The 17278-nt window shown below is 41.9% G+C and overlaps 1 protein-coding gene across 4 annotated transcripts in view; it reads left to right on the top strand.

Moving 5' to 3' along the window:
- Positions 1-17278, top strand: part of PTPRO (protein tyrosine phosphatase receptor type O) — a 1723724-nt gene that overhangs the window by 364762 nt on the left and 1341684 nt on the right. The window lies entirely within an intron of this gene.

Here is a 17278-nt window from a genome sequence, read left to right as displayed (position 1 = left end):
TAAACCAAATAGCACAGATAATATTAGGACCACAGATGTACATCCACTCCCACAAATAAATGCACAGTGCTTACCCACCTCTCTAGAACAAACTAACTCTCCCATTTTAACAGTGTGACACACTTTCTGTCTTTATAAAGGATAACTAGTTGGGTATTTATAAATTCATCAGGCCTGGTCCTTCTTGAAAAGGGAGGACTGGCAAAGGTGAAATGTCCTTGCAGCTCAATTGATTTGCATCTCCTGAGAACCTATGACATATGTGACAGCCTTCTATGGAAGCAGACTTAGTGGGCGTAACATGCTTAGGCCTGCTTTCCTGGTGACTGTTGGGTGACAGGAATGGAGCTGCAGTATGTGGAAGTGGAGAAGGAGTCTTGTCTGCACTGAAGGCTGAGATCTTTTACAGTGTGTCAAGAAGACTTGTACAAAAGGTTTATGCATGATATTTTTACAGACAGAGTGTTCACTGGTGAGTGCATTGCAAGACCATAACATGTTTACATGACTACAGCAAAAAAGGTATGCAAGTCAAAATAGTGTAATGTACTTTTTCCTTTTGTGTTTTAGGCCATCTTCAGAATTAACCCAACTCATACATTTAGTGGTTTTGTTTCTTCCAGGGGAAGCACATCATTAAAATAAATGTTTCCTCTCATGCCAACTTTGTTTCTTAACTCTTCTCAAAAATAAGTTCAATGAAAGTCAGGGGAACCACAAAGATCAGCTGCCCAAGAGATTTGTGGTTCCCCTGACTTTCACAGAACTTATTTTTTCACATCTGTTCCAACTGTGTTACAATCCTATAAATAGGGCTCTTACAAATGTATACATAACTTTATTATCATTTTCTGCAGATATCAATCTCCACTGAAAATTCAGTTTCTTTAACTTTGTTAAATTAACTAAAACATTGACTTAATATATAAAAATAGTCTCATAAATTAAAGTTTGTGTTAAGAGAAGCCCAAGTCAATTGGTTTGCATGTTAGTTATTCTAAAATTGTTACAGTTATCCTTGGCTTTCTGTTAAGCGTTTTTGATCTTGGACATACTGGATTAAACAATGGGTGCCAGCAGAGGTGAAAATGGTCATATTCAACTTGATGAAGTGCTAAGTGCATTGGTTTCTGTATTGGCATTTACTTTCATTTCACTGAATGAGACATTGAAATGCTAAGCTGTTAAAATGTCTTTTGCAATTGAATGTATGTATTTATCTGAATGTGTTAAACAGTGTTACCTATTCATGCATTCATTACAAAGTAATAAAGCCAGATATTGTCTAGGTGCATCATGTGGAGAGACAAGACTTGGCTTAATTGTTTGGGGGTAGGTATGTTGTTTTATGAAATAATGTGCGTGTCACTTTCTACAGAATTCTGCTTAGTTGTGGAAGTTACAGTCGTAACGGAAGGTTGGACAAGAGATTATTGCAGTCTTTTTTTATTCAATTAATACTGTTTTTTTAACAATTTTACTTTTCGTGGTTGGTGACACTGGAATTATAAATGACTGTCACGATTTGCTATAGGTGACTTGAATTTTGAAGTAAGTTTTACAGATAATGGCAATATTCTGCTGGTTAAGCTGTTCTGTAGAGTCTGTACAAGCCATCTGGAGAAGCAGTCAACATTGTAGGAGATGGTTGCTCAAAGAATTAATGGGACTTGTTTAGACTAGACACTTGGACATTATAGGTAAGTGAACATTTTTATGTTTGGGAGATTCTAATTTAGACTGTATGTTATTGATGTCATCTCTTGTGTTTTGCTTTCATTACTGGAGAAATTTAAGTGGACAGTATGTATTTGATGTACTTGTTTCCATCTTGCATGGTTTATATAGTGTATAGCTTTGTATTATATGTTTAATTCTACACAGGTTCCTAGTTTTCATGCATTCTGAGTGTGTAGTAATTTAGGTGTGTGTTTGTGTTACTAGAGAAATGTTATCTCCATTGCATACTGGCTATTTTTTTACTGATGGAGTGGGAGTCCTATTTTCTAGGAGGTTCGCCATGTTCATTGTGCTTTGCTCTGCTGGGTTTGAGCTCAACTGAGAAGATGGAAAGGCCACAAAAGTATCTCACAAAGAGGATTACTGGCCTCAAACAAATGCACTACACTAACCGCCTCAAACTCCAGCTTTAGTCTGTAGCATATCACGTACTCCGAGGTGATCTCTGCCCAACATATAAAGCTACGTCAAACCCAGAGCTGTTGCACATGCTACACCTAAAGAAATCCCAATCCCTTCAAGCTACACGCTCTAGGGACCTAAACCTTGTCACCACAATAAACAGGAGGCGCTGGAGGGATAGATTCCTGTCCCAGAGACTTCCTATACTCTGAAACAAGCTACCCATCTATGTCAATCAAAGTTCTTCATTAGCACTCTTCAAGAAAAATCTTGATGAGTGGATGGGAAATAAGAAATACACCCCGGGGATCACTTCTGTGTCTCTGCTGGATAGTGGCACAGGAAAATAACTTGGCGTAAGCTATGGTACCTTGCTCGCTAGGCTTACGTAGGCCCTTGGGCCAATAGCCTAGTACCTACCTATGAACCTGTGAACCTATGTGGTCATTGTTGAAGGTTTTAGTGTGGCTTATTAGTTATGTATTTTTTATACAACATTTATTGTGTTTTCCTTTTGGGGATAGTGACAATAAGTTCTTAATTAGTTTTGTTGTGGGGTGCTGTATGTGAAAGTGATTATGGCCATGTTTTATTGCTCAAATACTAGGTAGTTTTTTCGGTTATCTAACAGTGTAGTACCTCACAGGATGTGCAGTAGCAAACCCCGCCCCTAACCGCCCACAACTGACAATGCGAACACTGGACAGCTGAAATGTAAACAATATGCACATTTTAGGTTATAATAGCTCATTTCCTGTTAGTAACGATGTTACGGTTATAATAAACAAACATGAAAATATAACAAACAAGCCCACGTCACAACCATCCACAAACAAACATGAAAATATAACAAACAAGCCCCCATCACACCCTTCTAAAACCTGATTACATTATACTAATTGCACATTTTAGCTGAAATTAAACAAACATATGACAAACAAGGCCCCGTCACAACCATCCACAAACAAACATGAAAATATAACAAATGAGACAAAAATATGCACATTTTAGGTTTTAATAGCTCATTTCACGGTACTAACGTTAGGGGTATAATATGAAATTATAACATCAAACATGAAAATATAACAAACAAGCCCCCGTCACAACCACCTACCTTCTAAAAACTGAGTAATTGTACATTTTAATAATAGCACATTTTAGTTATAATAACCTCTCATTTCCTGTTATTAACACCGATAATATGCACATTTTAGGTTATAATAGCTCATTCACATTAGTAAACTGAGTAATTGTACATTTTAATAATAGCACATTTTAGTTATAATAACCACTCATTTCCTGTTATTAACACCGATAATATGCACATTTTAGGTTATAATAGCTCATTCACGTTAGTAAACTGAGTAATTGTACATTTTAATAATAGCACATTTTTGGTTATAATAACCGCTCAGTTCCTGTTGTTGATATTCCTATTTGTCAATTGTAATTGTGGCATTAAAAACCTGTCCGGTTGATATTTCAATTTATAGGTGTTTATATTTCAGCGCCTGCTGTTTTGTGTGTTCAGCGATCGCTGTCAATTTTAATTGTGGCATTAAAAATCTGTATGGTTTATATTTCATTTGCAAACATTATCACTGTTACAGATGTCTTTGTTTATATTTGAGCACTCGCTGCCACTCAAATGTGTCAATATTTGAGTGCTCGCTCTCACTCAAATGTGCCAATCAATTTGGACACGCCCAAAACTGCGCAGTACCGGCCGTGAGGTACTGCACTGTTAGATAACCGTTTTTTCTGCTGGCTCAATTGAAGGAACAGTCCACTTCACACATAGAGATGGCTCCAGTGAGACATTCTTGTACATGCTTACAAGCCTACTGTAGGATGCTACAGGTTACTTGTATGTTTTTATGTATGAGATTATTTTGATTCTCTTTCGTTATTTATGTCAATTTTTGAATTTGGAGTTTGTTGTAGGAAGAAATAAGTATGACTGATGCATTCAGTGCATTGCTGCACCATGATTTGTACATAACTAGTAGATTCATGTTTATACTAGGCTAATGACCACCAGAGTCTTTACAAGTCCAAAATCATGTATAACTTTTAAATATTACTCTAATTCACATTAGTAGAAGGAAAATGGATTTTCATCAACATGGATTTCCTAAAGACTGAATCTAATGTCTGACATTGTGGACCAACTGTAGTCTTCAGTGATTTACCAGAAGATGTAAACATTTTATAATGAGAAGGGTAATAATATGAGGCAAAATCAGGGATAGTTGAGCATTATGAAATAGTTAATGACCAGCAATGTTGCTTTCTTATTTTTTCAGTTTGATGATTTTCTTGTGGTATGGGTGGACAGTTATTTCCCCAGATTTCCTTATCTGGGAAAAAAAATTATTTTGTTTTTTGGCTGGGTAGTTGTTGCAATCATAAGTTGTATATCAGATTGTATTGTATTATATTAGTGGGGTGTAGGCAGGGGAAGCATTTGTAAGGACAAGGTCATACATGTTATGGTCATACATGTTATTTGTTTACTGAAGTTTGACTAACAGGAAATTCTAACTGGGTAGGTGTCTGTTTTTATCTCCATAAAGTTAGGAAGTGAGTGAAAAGGGCAAGTGAGGTGTAAGGTATGATCAGGAACTTGTTCATATTTAGGAATATCATTATCCTGAGATTGAACAAAAACTGAGAGATTTTGGCTAAGAAATATTTCTGAATAGTTTTGAAGTACTGAAGGGAGGGTATTGATCTGATGGATATAGGTAAGGAGTCCCAGGCCTTGGCAACATGGTATAAATGTAGATCAAGCCCTGCAGATTTGATAGGGTTGTGGACAGAAAGGGTTTTCCTCACTGAATGATAATGATGGAGTACGAACATAGTTGTACTGAACCGTATTTAGTGCTAGACAAGCAGATTATTACTGGCTAATGTAGGTGGGAAGAAGCTGTGTACATGTTAGTTGAGTAGTGGGTTCTGAAAGGGTCATTTGCTGCAAATGTAGCCACTTTGTTATAGCATTGCTCAAATTTTGCTTTTTATGCTGCCTGGAAGTTAATAAGAATGGGTGCTCCATAAACTAGTGAGGGGAGGTGCTAAGTAGTGGAATATATAGCTTTAGTTGTGTTGGTGAGAACGTTTTTGAATCTGTAAAGCAGTGCAAATTTTTTTTTATTTTTTTATACAGTTTTGTATGTGCATTGCAAATGTAAGATTTTAGGATCATAGGTAAGGTAAGTACTAGACTAACTGCTCTTGCAGGCCATTTTATCTAGCTAATTACCCTTTTTGTGTTTGAACTATTCTTGGCAATCTCCAAGTGTAGTACCTTGCAGGATGTGCAGTTGCAAATCCCGCCCCGAACAAGACTCCTGGCCAAGATGCATTTTATTTTGATGATGCTTAGGTACGGTAGTTGAGTCAAACAATGATACATTTTCATTATAGGGTTTGGTGTTGTAAAGTAATATTGCCTCCTTTTTTCTTTGAAATATTCAACATCAGAACTTTGACTAATAAAATTCAGAAATTATATTGTTTTTCAGTGTTGTTCTTTTAACTGTCCTGTAGACATTTCGAAGTTGTTTCAATTCTGTTCATGTCGGCGACGTCCGTGTGGTTAATGCTGAAATTAGTGTTAAACATATAAGTGTGACTGTGACCGCTTTATTGATTTGAACGTGCTATTATTAGAGAAGTGTCATTAAAAAAACGGCAGCAGTTAAACATACTTTTTGTTAAAGTGTAAAAGTGTGACTGTGCTATTATGGGGTGTGATTTTGGAACAAAGCAAAAAATATTGATGCCGGAATGGCTATTGGGTATATGCCTGTTTTACTGTTTACCTGTGCTTTACTTTACTGAACTACAGTAACTCATCATTTGACCGATGCTCCACGGTAGTTCACCCTGCCAATCATGTACAGTCACCCTGTCAATCATGTACGTTATGCCCACTCCACGCCCAAAGCTGCACAGAAGAGAGTGCGAGGTACTTCACTTGGAGATTACCCTATTCTTTCCCACTTGGTTATAGATTGGCCTTACCCATGGTTGATAATTACATATTACCCTAATGAGAATAAGTGAGATCATCCCATAGATAATTTGAGTGGGTCTCTGCGTATGTAAAGCATTTAGGAGCTGCATCTGCCCATTGGTAGTGCATGGGGCATTTCTGGGGTAAATTTTCTGTTTCCCATCCATATATCTAAGTTGCACTTGAAAATGGACAAGGATGAGCTGTGTTTCATGTGGATGAGGAGTCTGTTCCACAGCGGCAGTATCACCTGCGAGATATACCTATCCCTCCAAACTGTTAATGTTGCAGGAGAGGTTTAGATACCTAGGCAAAGTATTTCTGATGCCATTGGACTTACTGATATGTATTAAAACCATGAGTAATAGGTCAGAGGATGCCTTGTATGCCAGCCGAGTATAGTGACAGGGGTTGCAGTCAGTCCATGAAGGATGTGTTGTTTAGGCCTTGCATCCTTTCAGTAAGGTATCATTGTGGGAGCTCCGGTTGTTGCCTGTGTCTGAACAGATACATGCCAGAGAGGGCATTATGTGCAATAACTGGCCCAATGAAGGTTGAGTAAAGGGGACAATGACATCTCTAGACCTAGACACAATCCCTTTGTTTATAATCTGTGCAATATAGAAAGACTTTCTTACAATAGACACATGTTGGTCAAATGTTAAGTCACTGTCCACATAAGTTCCCAAACCCTGAACAACTGGGTCAAGTCTTAGGGGCGAATTGTCAGTGTGGTAGTTCCCAGGTATAGATGACTTCCCAAAATATACAGTAATGCAGATTTGGTATTTACTTTTAGACCATGATTTTGACACCAGTATTCGAGACAAGCCTCCCTGCAGGATGGCCATATCATTTGAGAAGTCAGTGACTTCTCCAAGATTGCACTCATCTGCAAACTTAGAGGTCATCATCCACTTTCATAATTATTATTATTATTTATTATTGTTATTCAGTATTACTTACAATCATCCCATATCCTGCCTCATTATTTGCTATTAGAAGTGACTTCTGATGGTGTTTTATTAAGTGAGAGGATTTTGAATATTGTTTTTCATGAGACAGCCATGAGGGAAATGATAGTATTTTGGGGGTGGGGGGTGAGCATGAGTTGTGAGTTACAAAGCCATGTTTCAGTGTCTGTTACAGCTTTCTGAGTAATTTTTTGGAGATGTGCCAAGTTATCTGATACACGTATGAATGTGAAGTCATCGGTGTATTGCATTAGGGAAGCCTGTTGTGTAGATTAGTGGAGGGTGCTGGTGTGTTGATGAGGAGATCAAGGATAGAGCCTCATGGTACACTGCTAATGACTGAGAGGTATGGAGAGAGGGCAGAGTGCCATTGTACTGACTGATGCCTGTTGGAAAACTAGCTTTTGAACCATAGAAGGGTGCTCTGTGATAGACCTAATATAGACATTTGAAGTAGAATTTTGGTGTGACAAAATGTGTTGAAGGCTTTAGTCAAGTATAGAAATAAGGGGGAGACTAGTTTGTCATTAGCTCTTTCTTTATTAACAATATCTGTAAGGGTTAGAGGTGAGTGTTTGTTCTATGGGAGGTGTGGAAATACACAGTTTGATTCTGAATTTGGGGCAATTGGCCTACTATTCTCCCATGAATCTAAGATCATTTTAGGTCTAAGGTTAGTGATGTCTGTTGAATTTTCTAATTTGTGCATATAATGTGTGATTGTTTCCAAAGAAAGGGGGCATGAAATTCCTAGACTGACATATTTATAAGGATTGAGATGAGATGGGCAATGCTATTGGCTGCTATTTTAAGGTACTAACTTGGAAGGTTATCAGCTGAAGCTGAATATGGTTTGAGTTGTTTTACAAGAATGAGGGACCTGGTTTGAAGGTGAAAGTGGATGTAGTGATATATGGTTGTTGGGCAGGGTTGGGATTAGATGAGGGGAATTCTTGGTTAGGAACACTATACTATCTATGAAATAAAAGATGAATTTTATTGCAGGTTTGAGTGACGAGTTTTTGGGAGAAGCATTAGGGTTGAATTTTTGACAAGGTTGCCAGATTTCTTTAATAGAATACTGGAATCTTTATAGGGTTGGGTTAACTATAGATGTTAAGTTGTCAATCTCGCCTTCGTTCTTGCTGGTTGGGATCGGAGCCAATCCTCGGCTCTGTCTCGGCCATTTTACATAGCTCGAGAGTTGTTTACTGGCTCGAGGCTACCCCTTATCCCATGATGCCTAGCACTAGCTACCCAGATTTCATTTGCCGCTTCAGCTGTGAGGTTCCTGGATACTGGCTCAGGCTCGTATAACTTCATTTATTAGCTTTCTTCTCTAATAAAAATTACCTTTTTCTTGTATTATTTGATAGCGATAACTAGTACTTGTAGTTTATTTAGTCTACAGTGTTGTAGTTTCCTTTTCCCTTAGAACTCGTTTAAATTAGAGAGTTCTCCCCTCCCCACCCCTTCCCCCCTATTAGTAGGTAACCGTTTAAGTTAGAGGTTTCCTACACAAAAAAAAAAAAAATATATATATATATATATATATATATATATATATATATATATATATATATATATATCTTTGGCTTGTTAGTATTTTTGTTGTCTTTTGTGGTAGTGTTGGTGCTAGTCTTATTAGTTTAGCCCTTTACTAAAATAGTCACTTTAGCATTGTTTTATAGCTTAGTGTGGTTTTGTGTTTTTTGTGGATTATGTCTAAAGAATCCAAGGCTTCGGGATTCAAGAAGTGTGACTCATGCTGTCAGAAAATGTCTCTGACAGATGGGCACACTTCTTGCATCTACTGCTTAGGCGCAGTACACCTGCAGGACTCTTGTTCTGTATGCCATGCATTCAGCCCAAGAGTTCTGCAGGAGTGCAGAAACAAACTTATATTGACGGGCCTTCTTAAGCTCCAGGATTCACCAGCCAAGGCTCAGCTGTTGAAGTCTCCTAAACCAGTCAAATCATCGACTCCCAGCTCGGAGCCGTCTTTGGCCCAAGACTTGTCTACTTGTTTGGTTCCGGCTGGAACCGAGGAGACTGCCTCCTCGTCGGCTCCACCACTACCCTTGGAGCCATCAAGGACTCACAAGAGACTGAGGTCCCCTTCATTGGAGTCCATTCACTCGGCTCCTCGGTCTTCCCTCTTACAAAGTGACCACAGTCATAGATCTTTCCACTCTTCTCGGTCCTCTAGGCTCTCGGACCATGATGTGGAGAGAGTGGTCGGTAGGTTGTTGAAGTCACAGGCACTGGCCAAAATGTTGTCCAGCCCTCCTCAACAGGTGTCGGCTCCAACTGTTTCTATTGCTATTCCTCCTCCAACTCCATTGAGCTCGGAGCCGGAGTTTGTTGGGGTCCGAATCATGGAACCATTGGCTCCGTTAACGATTTCTCCTTCGGATTAGTCATCAGCTCCGATCCCTTCGATGGTACCTTCCCTCGAGGGATCTGGGTGCTGAGACTCCCTCATCAGCTCCGAGGGGGGTGAGTGGTATCAGACCCTTGTCCGACACCGTTCTCCCTCACAGAGTGTCGGCGCAGGTGAGCTCGGCTCCTACATCGGCCTCGGAGCCGTCTTCCTCAGTGCGGAGGAGGATTCCAGTTTCCTTGGAGCCGGAGCCTTCTCTGCATTGTGGCAGAGAGGCCTTCGATGTCATGAGGAGTGTGCTGGCCTCTGAGCCAGCTCCACCTTTGGCCCCACTAGTTCCGTCTCCTGTGATGCCTGCATCAACCTCTGTCACTCCTCCAGACCCCAAGCGTGGGGAACCAACATTCCAGGTCACCCCATTGGGTGTTTCCTCTTCTTCCGAGGCCTCCCCTGATTATTCAGAGGAGCCCCCTCAGAAGAAGAAGTGAAGAGGAAGCACATGACTCCCCTGAGTCTGTCACTTTGGATATGGATTTGGATGAATCGGAAGGGTCCCCGAGATCTCCCTCTGAAGATGTTTCCTTCTCTGACATCCTAGAGATACTTAAGCAGAGGGGGAACTGGAATACCCTAGCCCCTACCGAGGATGAATCTGTATTCCTGGATGCATTCGGTTCCTGACCCTCCACCTCTTGGGTTTCTCCGTCCTTTGATCCACTAATGTCTGTGGTGGTTCGAAGGGCTTGGTCAGCCCCGGATACAGTGGAACCAACCCCAAGGAGACCAGGCAAGTTTATTACTGCTCTCCCTGACAAGCAGTTTCTTACTAAGGGTGTTCCCGTGGACCAACCCCAAGGAGACCAGGCAAGTTTATTACTGCTCCCCTTGACAAGCAGTTTCTTTCTAAGGGTGTTCCCGTGGATGCCATGGTGGTAGCAGCAGCCACTAAAAAGGAGTTAGTGGAAACTTCTTCCTCTGTCCATCCTCCTAACAAGGAGTCCAGGACCATGGACAGATATGGGAAGCGAATGTTTGCTTCAGCGACTTTTTCCATGAGGTCACTGAATTACTTATGCCATTTCACTAGGCTTCAGAGGGATCTCCTGAAAGAGCTGGGAGATACCGTACAGAATCCATCAGCTGAAGGGGCTCAGGCTAAAGTGGCCTCTCAGCTGGCAACCCTTAACTCAGTAGTCAACTCCTCCATGAGGCTCATTTCCTATGCAGCCGATGGGGCGAGTAGAGCCGCAGGCACAGGCATGGCACTTTGGAGACATGCATGGATGCAGCTGTGTAATTTTGCGGAGCCCTTCAGAGCGTCATTCACCAACACTCCCTTTGATGGTTCCTTTCTTTTTGGACCACAGGTGAAAGACACTCTTACTAAGTGTGAGCAGGAAGGCAAGACTCTCTCTCTGCTGTAGGAGTCCAATTTTCCACCCCCTCTAGACCATACCCCAAGGGTCAGAAGAGTGGAAAGATGTGGTTTTGGAAATCCCAGGGATCCTTGCCTGACACACTTAGTGATTTTTCCTCCAGGGGCAGAGGAGGAAATAACAATAATAGCAGACACCGCCCTCGTGGCAGAGGGGGTCCGCATAACCAGGGCAGTAGGGAATCCTTCTCTGACAAGCCCTTCCAACATCCCTGAGGTGTTGCCCAACTGTCTGTCTCTGGAGGCAGTCGGGGGAAGACTTTCATTGTACCCAAAAGCATGGCTAAGCATAACGCAAGACAGTTGGGTACATTCAATAATATCCGGAGGTTACAGAATCCCATTCGTTTAGCCCCCTTTACTGTCATGCAAGTCCCTCCCAGATGTTCCACCCAATCTGAGGGACCAAGCAGTTATAGAAGTTTCAAAACTGCTAGAAAAAAAGAGTCATCCAGGAAGTCCCGGCAGACCACCACAAATCCAGAACTTACTCAAGGTTCTTTTTGGTACCAAAAAAGACAGGGGACTGGAGACCTATTTTGGATCTCAGCAGACTGAACAAGTCTGTTCAAAGAACAAAGATTCGGATGGTCGCGCTACATTCCATTCTACCCTGTTTGGGTCAGGACAATTGGATGTGCTCTATAGATCTCCAGGATGCGTACTATCATATCAAAATGGACAGACGCTCCAGGAGGTTCCTTCACTTCTGGCTGGGAGCCAGTCATTACCAGTTCAGAGCTCTGCCCTTTGGTCTAACCACAGCCCCCAGGATGTTCGCCAAATGTATGGCAGTGGTCACGGCTCACCTGAGACGTCAAGGATTCCAGGTGTTTCCATAGCTAGATGACTGACTCCTTACTGCTACTACCAGGCATCAACTCCTTCAAGCCAGGGACTATACAATTTCAATTTGCTCCCAACTAGGCATCACCATAAATTTCGAAAAATCTGCCTTGTTGCCCTATCAATCTATTACTTATATAGGAGCAGACTTAAATACAAGAAGCACGTTCACAAAGCTACCTTCGGACAGAGTGTCCACAATTCGCCAGCAAGTTCAAGTCCTCATGCAATGCAAATGGGTACAAGTCGGGTACGTCCTTCAAACTCTAGGTTCTATGGCAGTGGCAATTCTTCTGATACCCCTGGTCCGCTTTCACATGAGAATCCTGCAGTGGCTTCTATTCACACAGTGGTCCTTCCAACAGCTTCCCCATGTCTCACATGATCATGATTACAGAAGCATGCAAAAGGCACCTTTCCTGGTGGATGGTCTCCCCACTAGTTTCTCAGGGCAGACCCTTCATTCAGCCCTCTCCGGTTGCCACAGTGACCACAGATGCCTCCCTGATAGGGTGGGGGGGCATTATCAGGGCAGTACAGTCCAAGGCACTTGGCAGCCTCATGAGTACCATCTGCATATAAACATCCTAGAAATGAGAGCCGTGCTCTTAGCGTTGCAAGCTCTTCAGGACTCCCTCCCTTTTGGGACCATTGCAGTTCAAATGGACAATGTCAGTGGTGTGGTACATCAACAAGCAAGGCGGGACCAGGTCCTACCCCCTATGTTGAGAAGCGCTCAGACTCTGACAGTGGGCGATTTCTTCCCAACGATTTCTGATTGCGACACACATCCCTGGGATGTCCAACGTCATAGCGGACAGGCTCAGCCTAGCTATTCTCATGCCTCACAAGTGGTCTCTGAATCAAGTAGTTGCGGATCTGATCTTCAGCAAATGGGAACAGCCTTGCTGTGACCTTTTTGCCACCCCCTTCAACAGCAAATGCAGCAACTACTTCTCCCTTCTTCTGCTTCCTGGTCACTCCCCCAGAGACGCTCTGGTCCAAGATTGGCCTCAGGAACTTCTTTATGCATTCCCTCCATTTGCCCTGATACCGAAACTCATACAGAAAGCAATGTCGTTGGGTTGCAGAATGATCCTCATTGCCCCCTACTGGCCTCGACAGATATGGTTCCCATTCCTACATCATTACCTTCTCGAGCAGAGTTGGACTCTGGATCCGATTCCAGACCTACTGATTCATCAGTCAGGTGGGCTTCATCATTCCCTCCAAACACTCCAGCTCACAGCTTGGTTGCTCCACTTCCAACCCTAGCCAGGCTTCCCGGCACTTCCCCGGCCGTTTGCGACATTGTCTCCTCCCATAAGTCTGCCACTAGAAGGACTTATGCTAGCAAATGGAAACGTTTTTCTTGTTGTGCAGAGGCTAGGAACATAGACCCCTTCACAGCCCCTATCCACTGTTCTGAAGAGTCTGTTCCAATGAGCCACCCAGGATTGTAGGTGCTAGGGACACTGTCCCAACCAGCAAGAATGAAGGCGAGATTGACAACTTAACATAAAGAAGCTATGTACCCACCATAACATTCTATGTTAGTTGTCTTCATCTCGCCTTCCTTCTTGTGTCCCCCCCTACATCCCCCTGTCCTTTTGGACCGAGAAGAGTTCAGTTTCACTGGCTGAGTGTTCTCTGGTTTGTTTCCTCTACTGACTTAGACAGTAGGACAGGTATGCTTAACCCTTTGTTTGGAGGGGTTCTTTCTATAGCTATGTCTGGGGTTAGCTATTCCAAACGAGATCTGGGTAGCTAGCACCAAGCATCATGGGATAAGGGGTAGCCTTGAGCCAGTAAACAGCTCTCGGGCTATAGAAGATGGCCGAGTGGGAGCCGAGGATCGGCTCTGATCCCAACCAGCAAGAAGGAGGGCAAGATGAAGACAACTAACATGGAACGTTATGGTAGGTACATAACTTCTTTTTCAGAGTGTTGTTCAGTGTAGGTTTTTTGCCTTAATTTATTTTCTTTTTATTACAGATGTGGAGCACTCTGAAGTTTGAGATATTGATTTTTTTTTTTTTATTTCTACCACTCTTTCCACACTTTTTCTTTATCCTGCATTAGCATTCTACTCTTTTGGGATAGCAAAATTGCATTATTTGCTTTTAGTGTCTTCCTTCCAGGGGTTGTAAGGCTATTTAGAAGATGCATTGAATTCATTTAAAGCATCCTGTAAGGGTAGGATTTTTGGGTATTCTAGTTAAAAGACAATCGGGTAGTATTGCATAACTCTGGATTAAACTTGGACAGGTTGCATATTGTTTTATAGACATACCATTTAAGTGTATGCGTCAGATGTATGGTTTAATTTCTCCTAAACTGTTGGGTTTCAAATACCATTATGAGAATGGACCCCATTCCTAAGTCAGGGTATAGTTAAAGTTCATGAAATTAGTATTGCTTCAATCTTTGTTATCCAAAAGTGTTATTTGTAGCACCCACAGTAGGGCCAGAATTGATTCCTGAAATTCATACGGAGTTACATTAATGGGTAGCATATCTAACAATGACTTTAGTTTTTATTTTTTTTATTCGATCTGTTGCTCCTACTACTGTTATTGGAATTGTCTCCGTTTTTTCTCAACATTGCTCATTTCTGCCTGCAAATCTTGAGATTTTATGACTTTGTGTCTTGGTGTGATCCTCGTAAAATATGTAGTTTTCTGGCAAATCAGGGGAATAAAATAATAAGATAATGACAGAGTAGGGGCATTTTCACATACATGGACAGCCTATTCCAGAAAATGGGAATTCTGAGAGATATATAGCTGTCTGTCCAATGTGTACTATTTGTGTTGCAAACAAAATTTAGTTCTTTAGATCTAGTACTTATTTTGCTGCTTGTTTAGTGGATGTGGAAAAGATTCATCAAAGGGGGATCCAGTTTTGTTTTTGTTTGGAGATTGTTATAGCAGGTAACTATATTTTTTGTTTTGCTATGCCCATTCATTCATTACCTTTTTAAATGTGTGTGTGTGTGTGTGTGTGTGTGTGTGTGTGTGTGTGTGTGTGTGTGTGTGTGTGTGTGTGTGTGTGTGTGTGTGTGTGTGTGTTTGGGGGTGTCTGAGAGGTCTGTAGTTTTACTTTGTCCGCAGGCATTGACAGTATATTGCAGTAGGGTTTATGATTAAAAAATAAAAAAGTATATGAGACATTTAGCCACAGTGGCTGAGCTAGGAGAAGGTAGAAAGTTGGGCCTTGCTTTTAGCTCTACAAAAAATAAAATACTTACATAACATCCTTTCAGCTAAAGCTACTTGATTGTATGTAGACATTTCTTTTTTCATTCTTGTTTCCATGTACCCTTCTATCTGTATGTATATTAGTATTGAAGAGTAGTGGTGCTTGCAGCAGAGCAGATTTCTAACCCTGTAAATGGGTTGGGATATGCTACAGACTACTATACGAAGGTAAGCATTTCATGAGCATGTTTTGTGAGTGACGACTAAAGTGCACCGCTGTACCCAATAACAGAAAAATCTAGCTGCTTAGTGAGATTGCACCATGAAAGACAACACGATAAAGAATGAGTAACCGTATTGCAAGGGTAGATCACACGAACAGTTATTTGATTGGTTCATATACTGCGGTGGTGATTGATTGCAATTGCAGAATACGAGCCAATCAAAAACTGTGTAGCACAACCAATGCTGTTCAGTGTAGAACAGTGGCATACTTATTTGATTGATTTGCATACCGTGATGCTGATTGGCAATAATTGAGGTATACAAACCAATGAAAACTCGTGTTGTGGAGCCGAAGCTGTTCAGTGTGGAACAGCAGAACAGTGGCTTCACTTATCATTGAATGTGGAGCATTCTGCATAATCCAGAGCACTTGGCTGCCCAGGTGGGGTCATCACTGTCCCCAAAGGGGATGATGATGCAACTTTTGGCATTCAGCTTGAGGCCATGTTTCTGGAACCAGTCATTTGAGACCCACTTGGGGAATTGATGACTTGGTCAGCCATACCACACTGGTTTTTGGCCTGCACCTCAGAGAAGTATATCCCGAATAACAGAGGCCCCAAGACTGATCCCAGTGGTACGCCGCTTATTACGTTTCTTCTGCTTGAGTTGGCTTCCCCTATTTTGATTAGGTGGATTCCATCAGTGAGCTAGTTTGCTACCCATCTAGGACTACTGTAATCCAGTGTTCTCTGTAGCGTGTGCTGTAACTGCATATTGCTATAGTGTGATAAACTAGTTAGGTAGGGGTTCTATTCCAAGAGAGACCAACTGTGTGTCTCTGTCTGCTTGAGACAAGAACAATGCTTTTTAGAGTATGCACACTCTGTACAATTCACATGATCACCTTTGGCAATCCTGCTGATGTCACCTACCTAGGAATACACCTCTAGGACTGCTGTAACCCAGTATTCTGTGTAGTGCGTGCTGTGACTGTATATTGCTGTAGTGTGATAAACGAGTTAGGTAGGGGTTCTATTCCAAGAGATATCAAGTGTGTGTGTGTGTGTGCGTGTGTGCGTGTGTGTGTGTGTGTGTGTGTGTGTGTGTGTGTGTGTGTGTGTGTGTGTGTGTGTCTCTGCCTGCCTGAGACAAGGACAATGCTTTTTAGAGTATGCACACTCTGTACAATTCACATGACCACTGTTGGCAATCCTGCTGATGTCACCCACCTAGGAATACACCTCTAGGACTACTGTAACCCAGTATTCTCCGTAGCATGTGCTGTAACTGCGTATTGCTGTAGTGTAATACACTAGTTAGGTAGGGGTTCTATTCCAGGGCATGGCAGGTGTCTGTGTTTGACTATCAGAGCCTGTGTGGAGGTGGCTGTGAGTGTCTAACCACTGGACATGTTGGGGAGCGGATTTTGTAGTTTTCCTATATGGTGTCCATCTTATATTTCACAATGTCCACCTCACGAGGAGTACAGCTGTCAGTCAGCCACAAGACTCTGTTGGCAAGCCATACTCCTACATCTGACAAAAGGCCTGGTGAACAAAGTATGCAACACTACTATTACCCGGAATATGTCCTGAACCCATGTGTCATACACAAACACACTTGCCTAGAATATCCCGCGATGTTGCTAGTACCCTGCACATTGATGACAGATAGTAGGCATGGTGTGATTGCAGTTGGCTGCAGAGGGCATGGCACCCTGTGCAGCAGTACAATAGGCACATATTTGCAGACAATGTGCCTTCACTATGATCCCCACTGGATGCCTGCAACATATGTGGTGCCATCAAATGTGATGCACAGAGGCCATACAATGCCTTACACATGTGCCCTGTATGGACCGATGCCACTGACACCAGAGAATACCTGTATCATGCTATCAAGTGCAGGTGCAGGGTCAACCTGCTGACTATAAGCAGGTTGTGCCACACCAGGCCAGTACTGGCATATCGGAGGATAACAGTCTGTGTACACAACATGTGCCAACCAAACCAGGTACACTTGTACATGTCACTGTACATTATTGTG

This window comes from Protopterus annectens, chromosome 11.part0, assembly GCF_019279795.1.
Source record: "Protopterus annectens isolate FY-2018-M chromosome 11.part0, PAN1.0, whole genome shotgun sequence".
In the NCBI taxonomy this organism is placed as follows: Eukaryota; Metazoa; Chordata; order Ceratodontiformes; family Protopteridae; genus Protopterus; species Protopterus annectens.
Note: the sequence above shows the minus strand (reverse complement) of the source record. Positions and strands in the feature narration are given on the sequence as shown.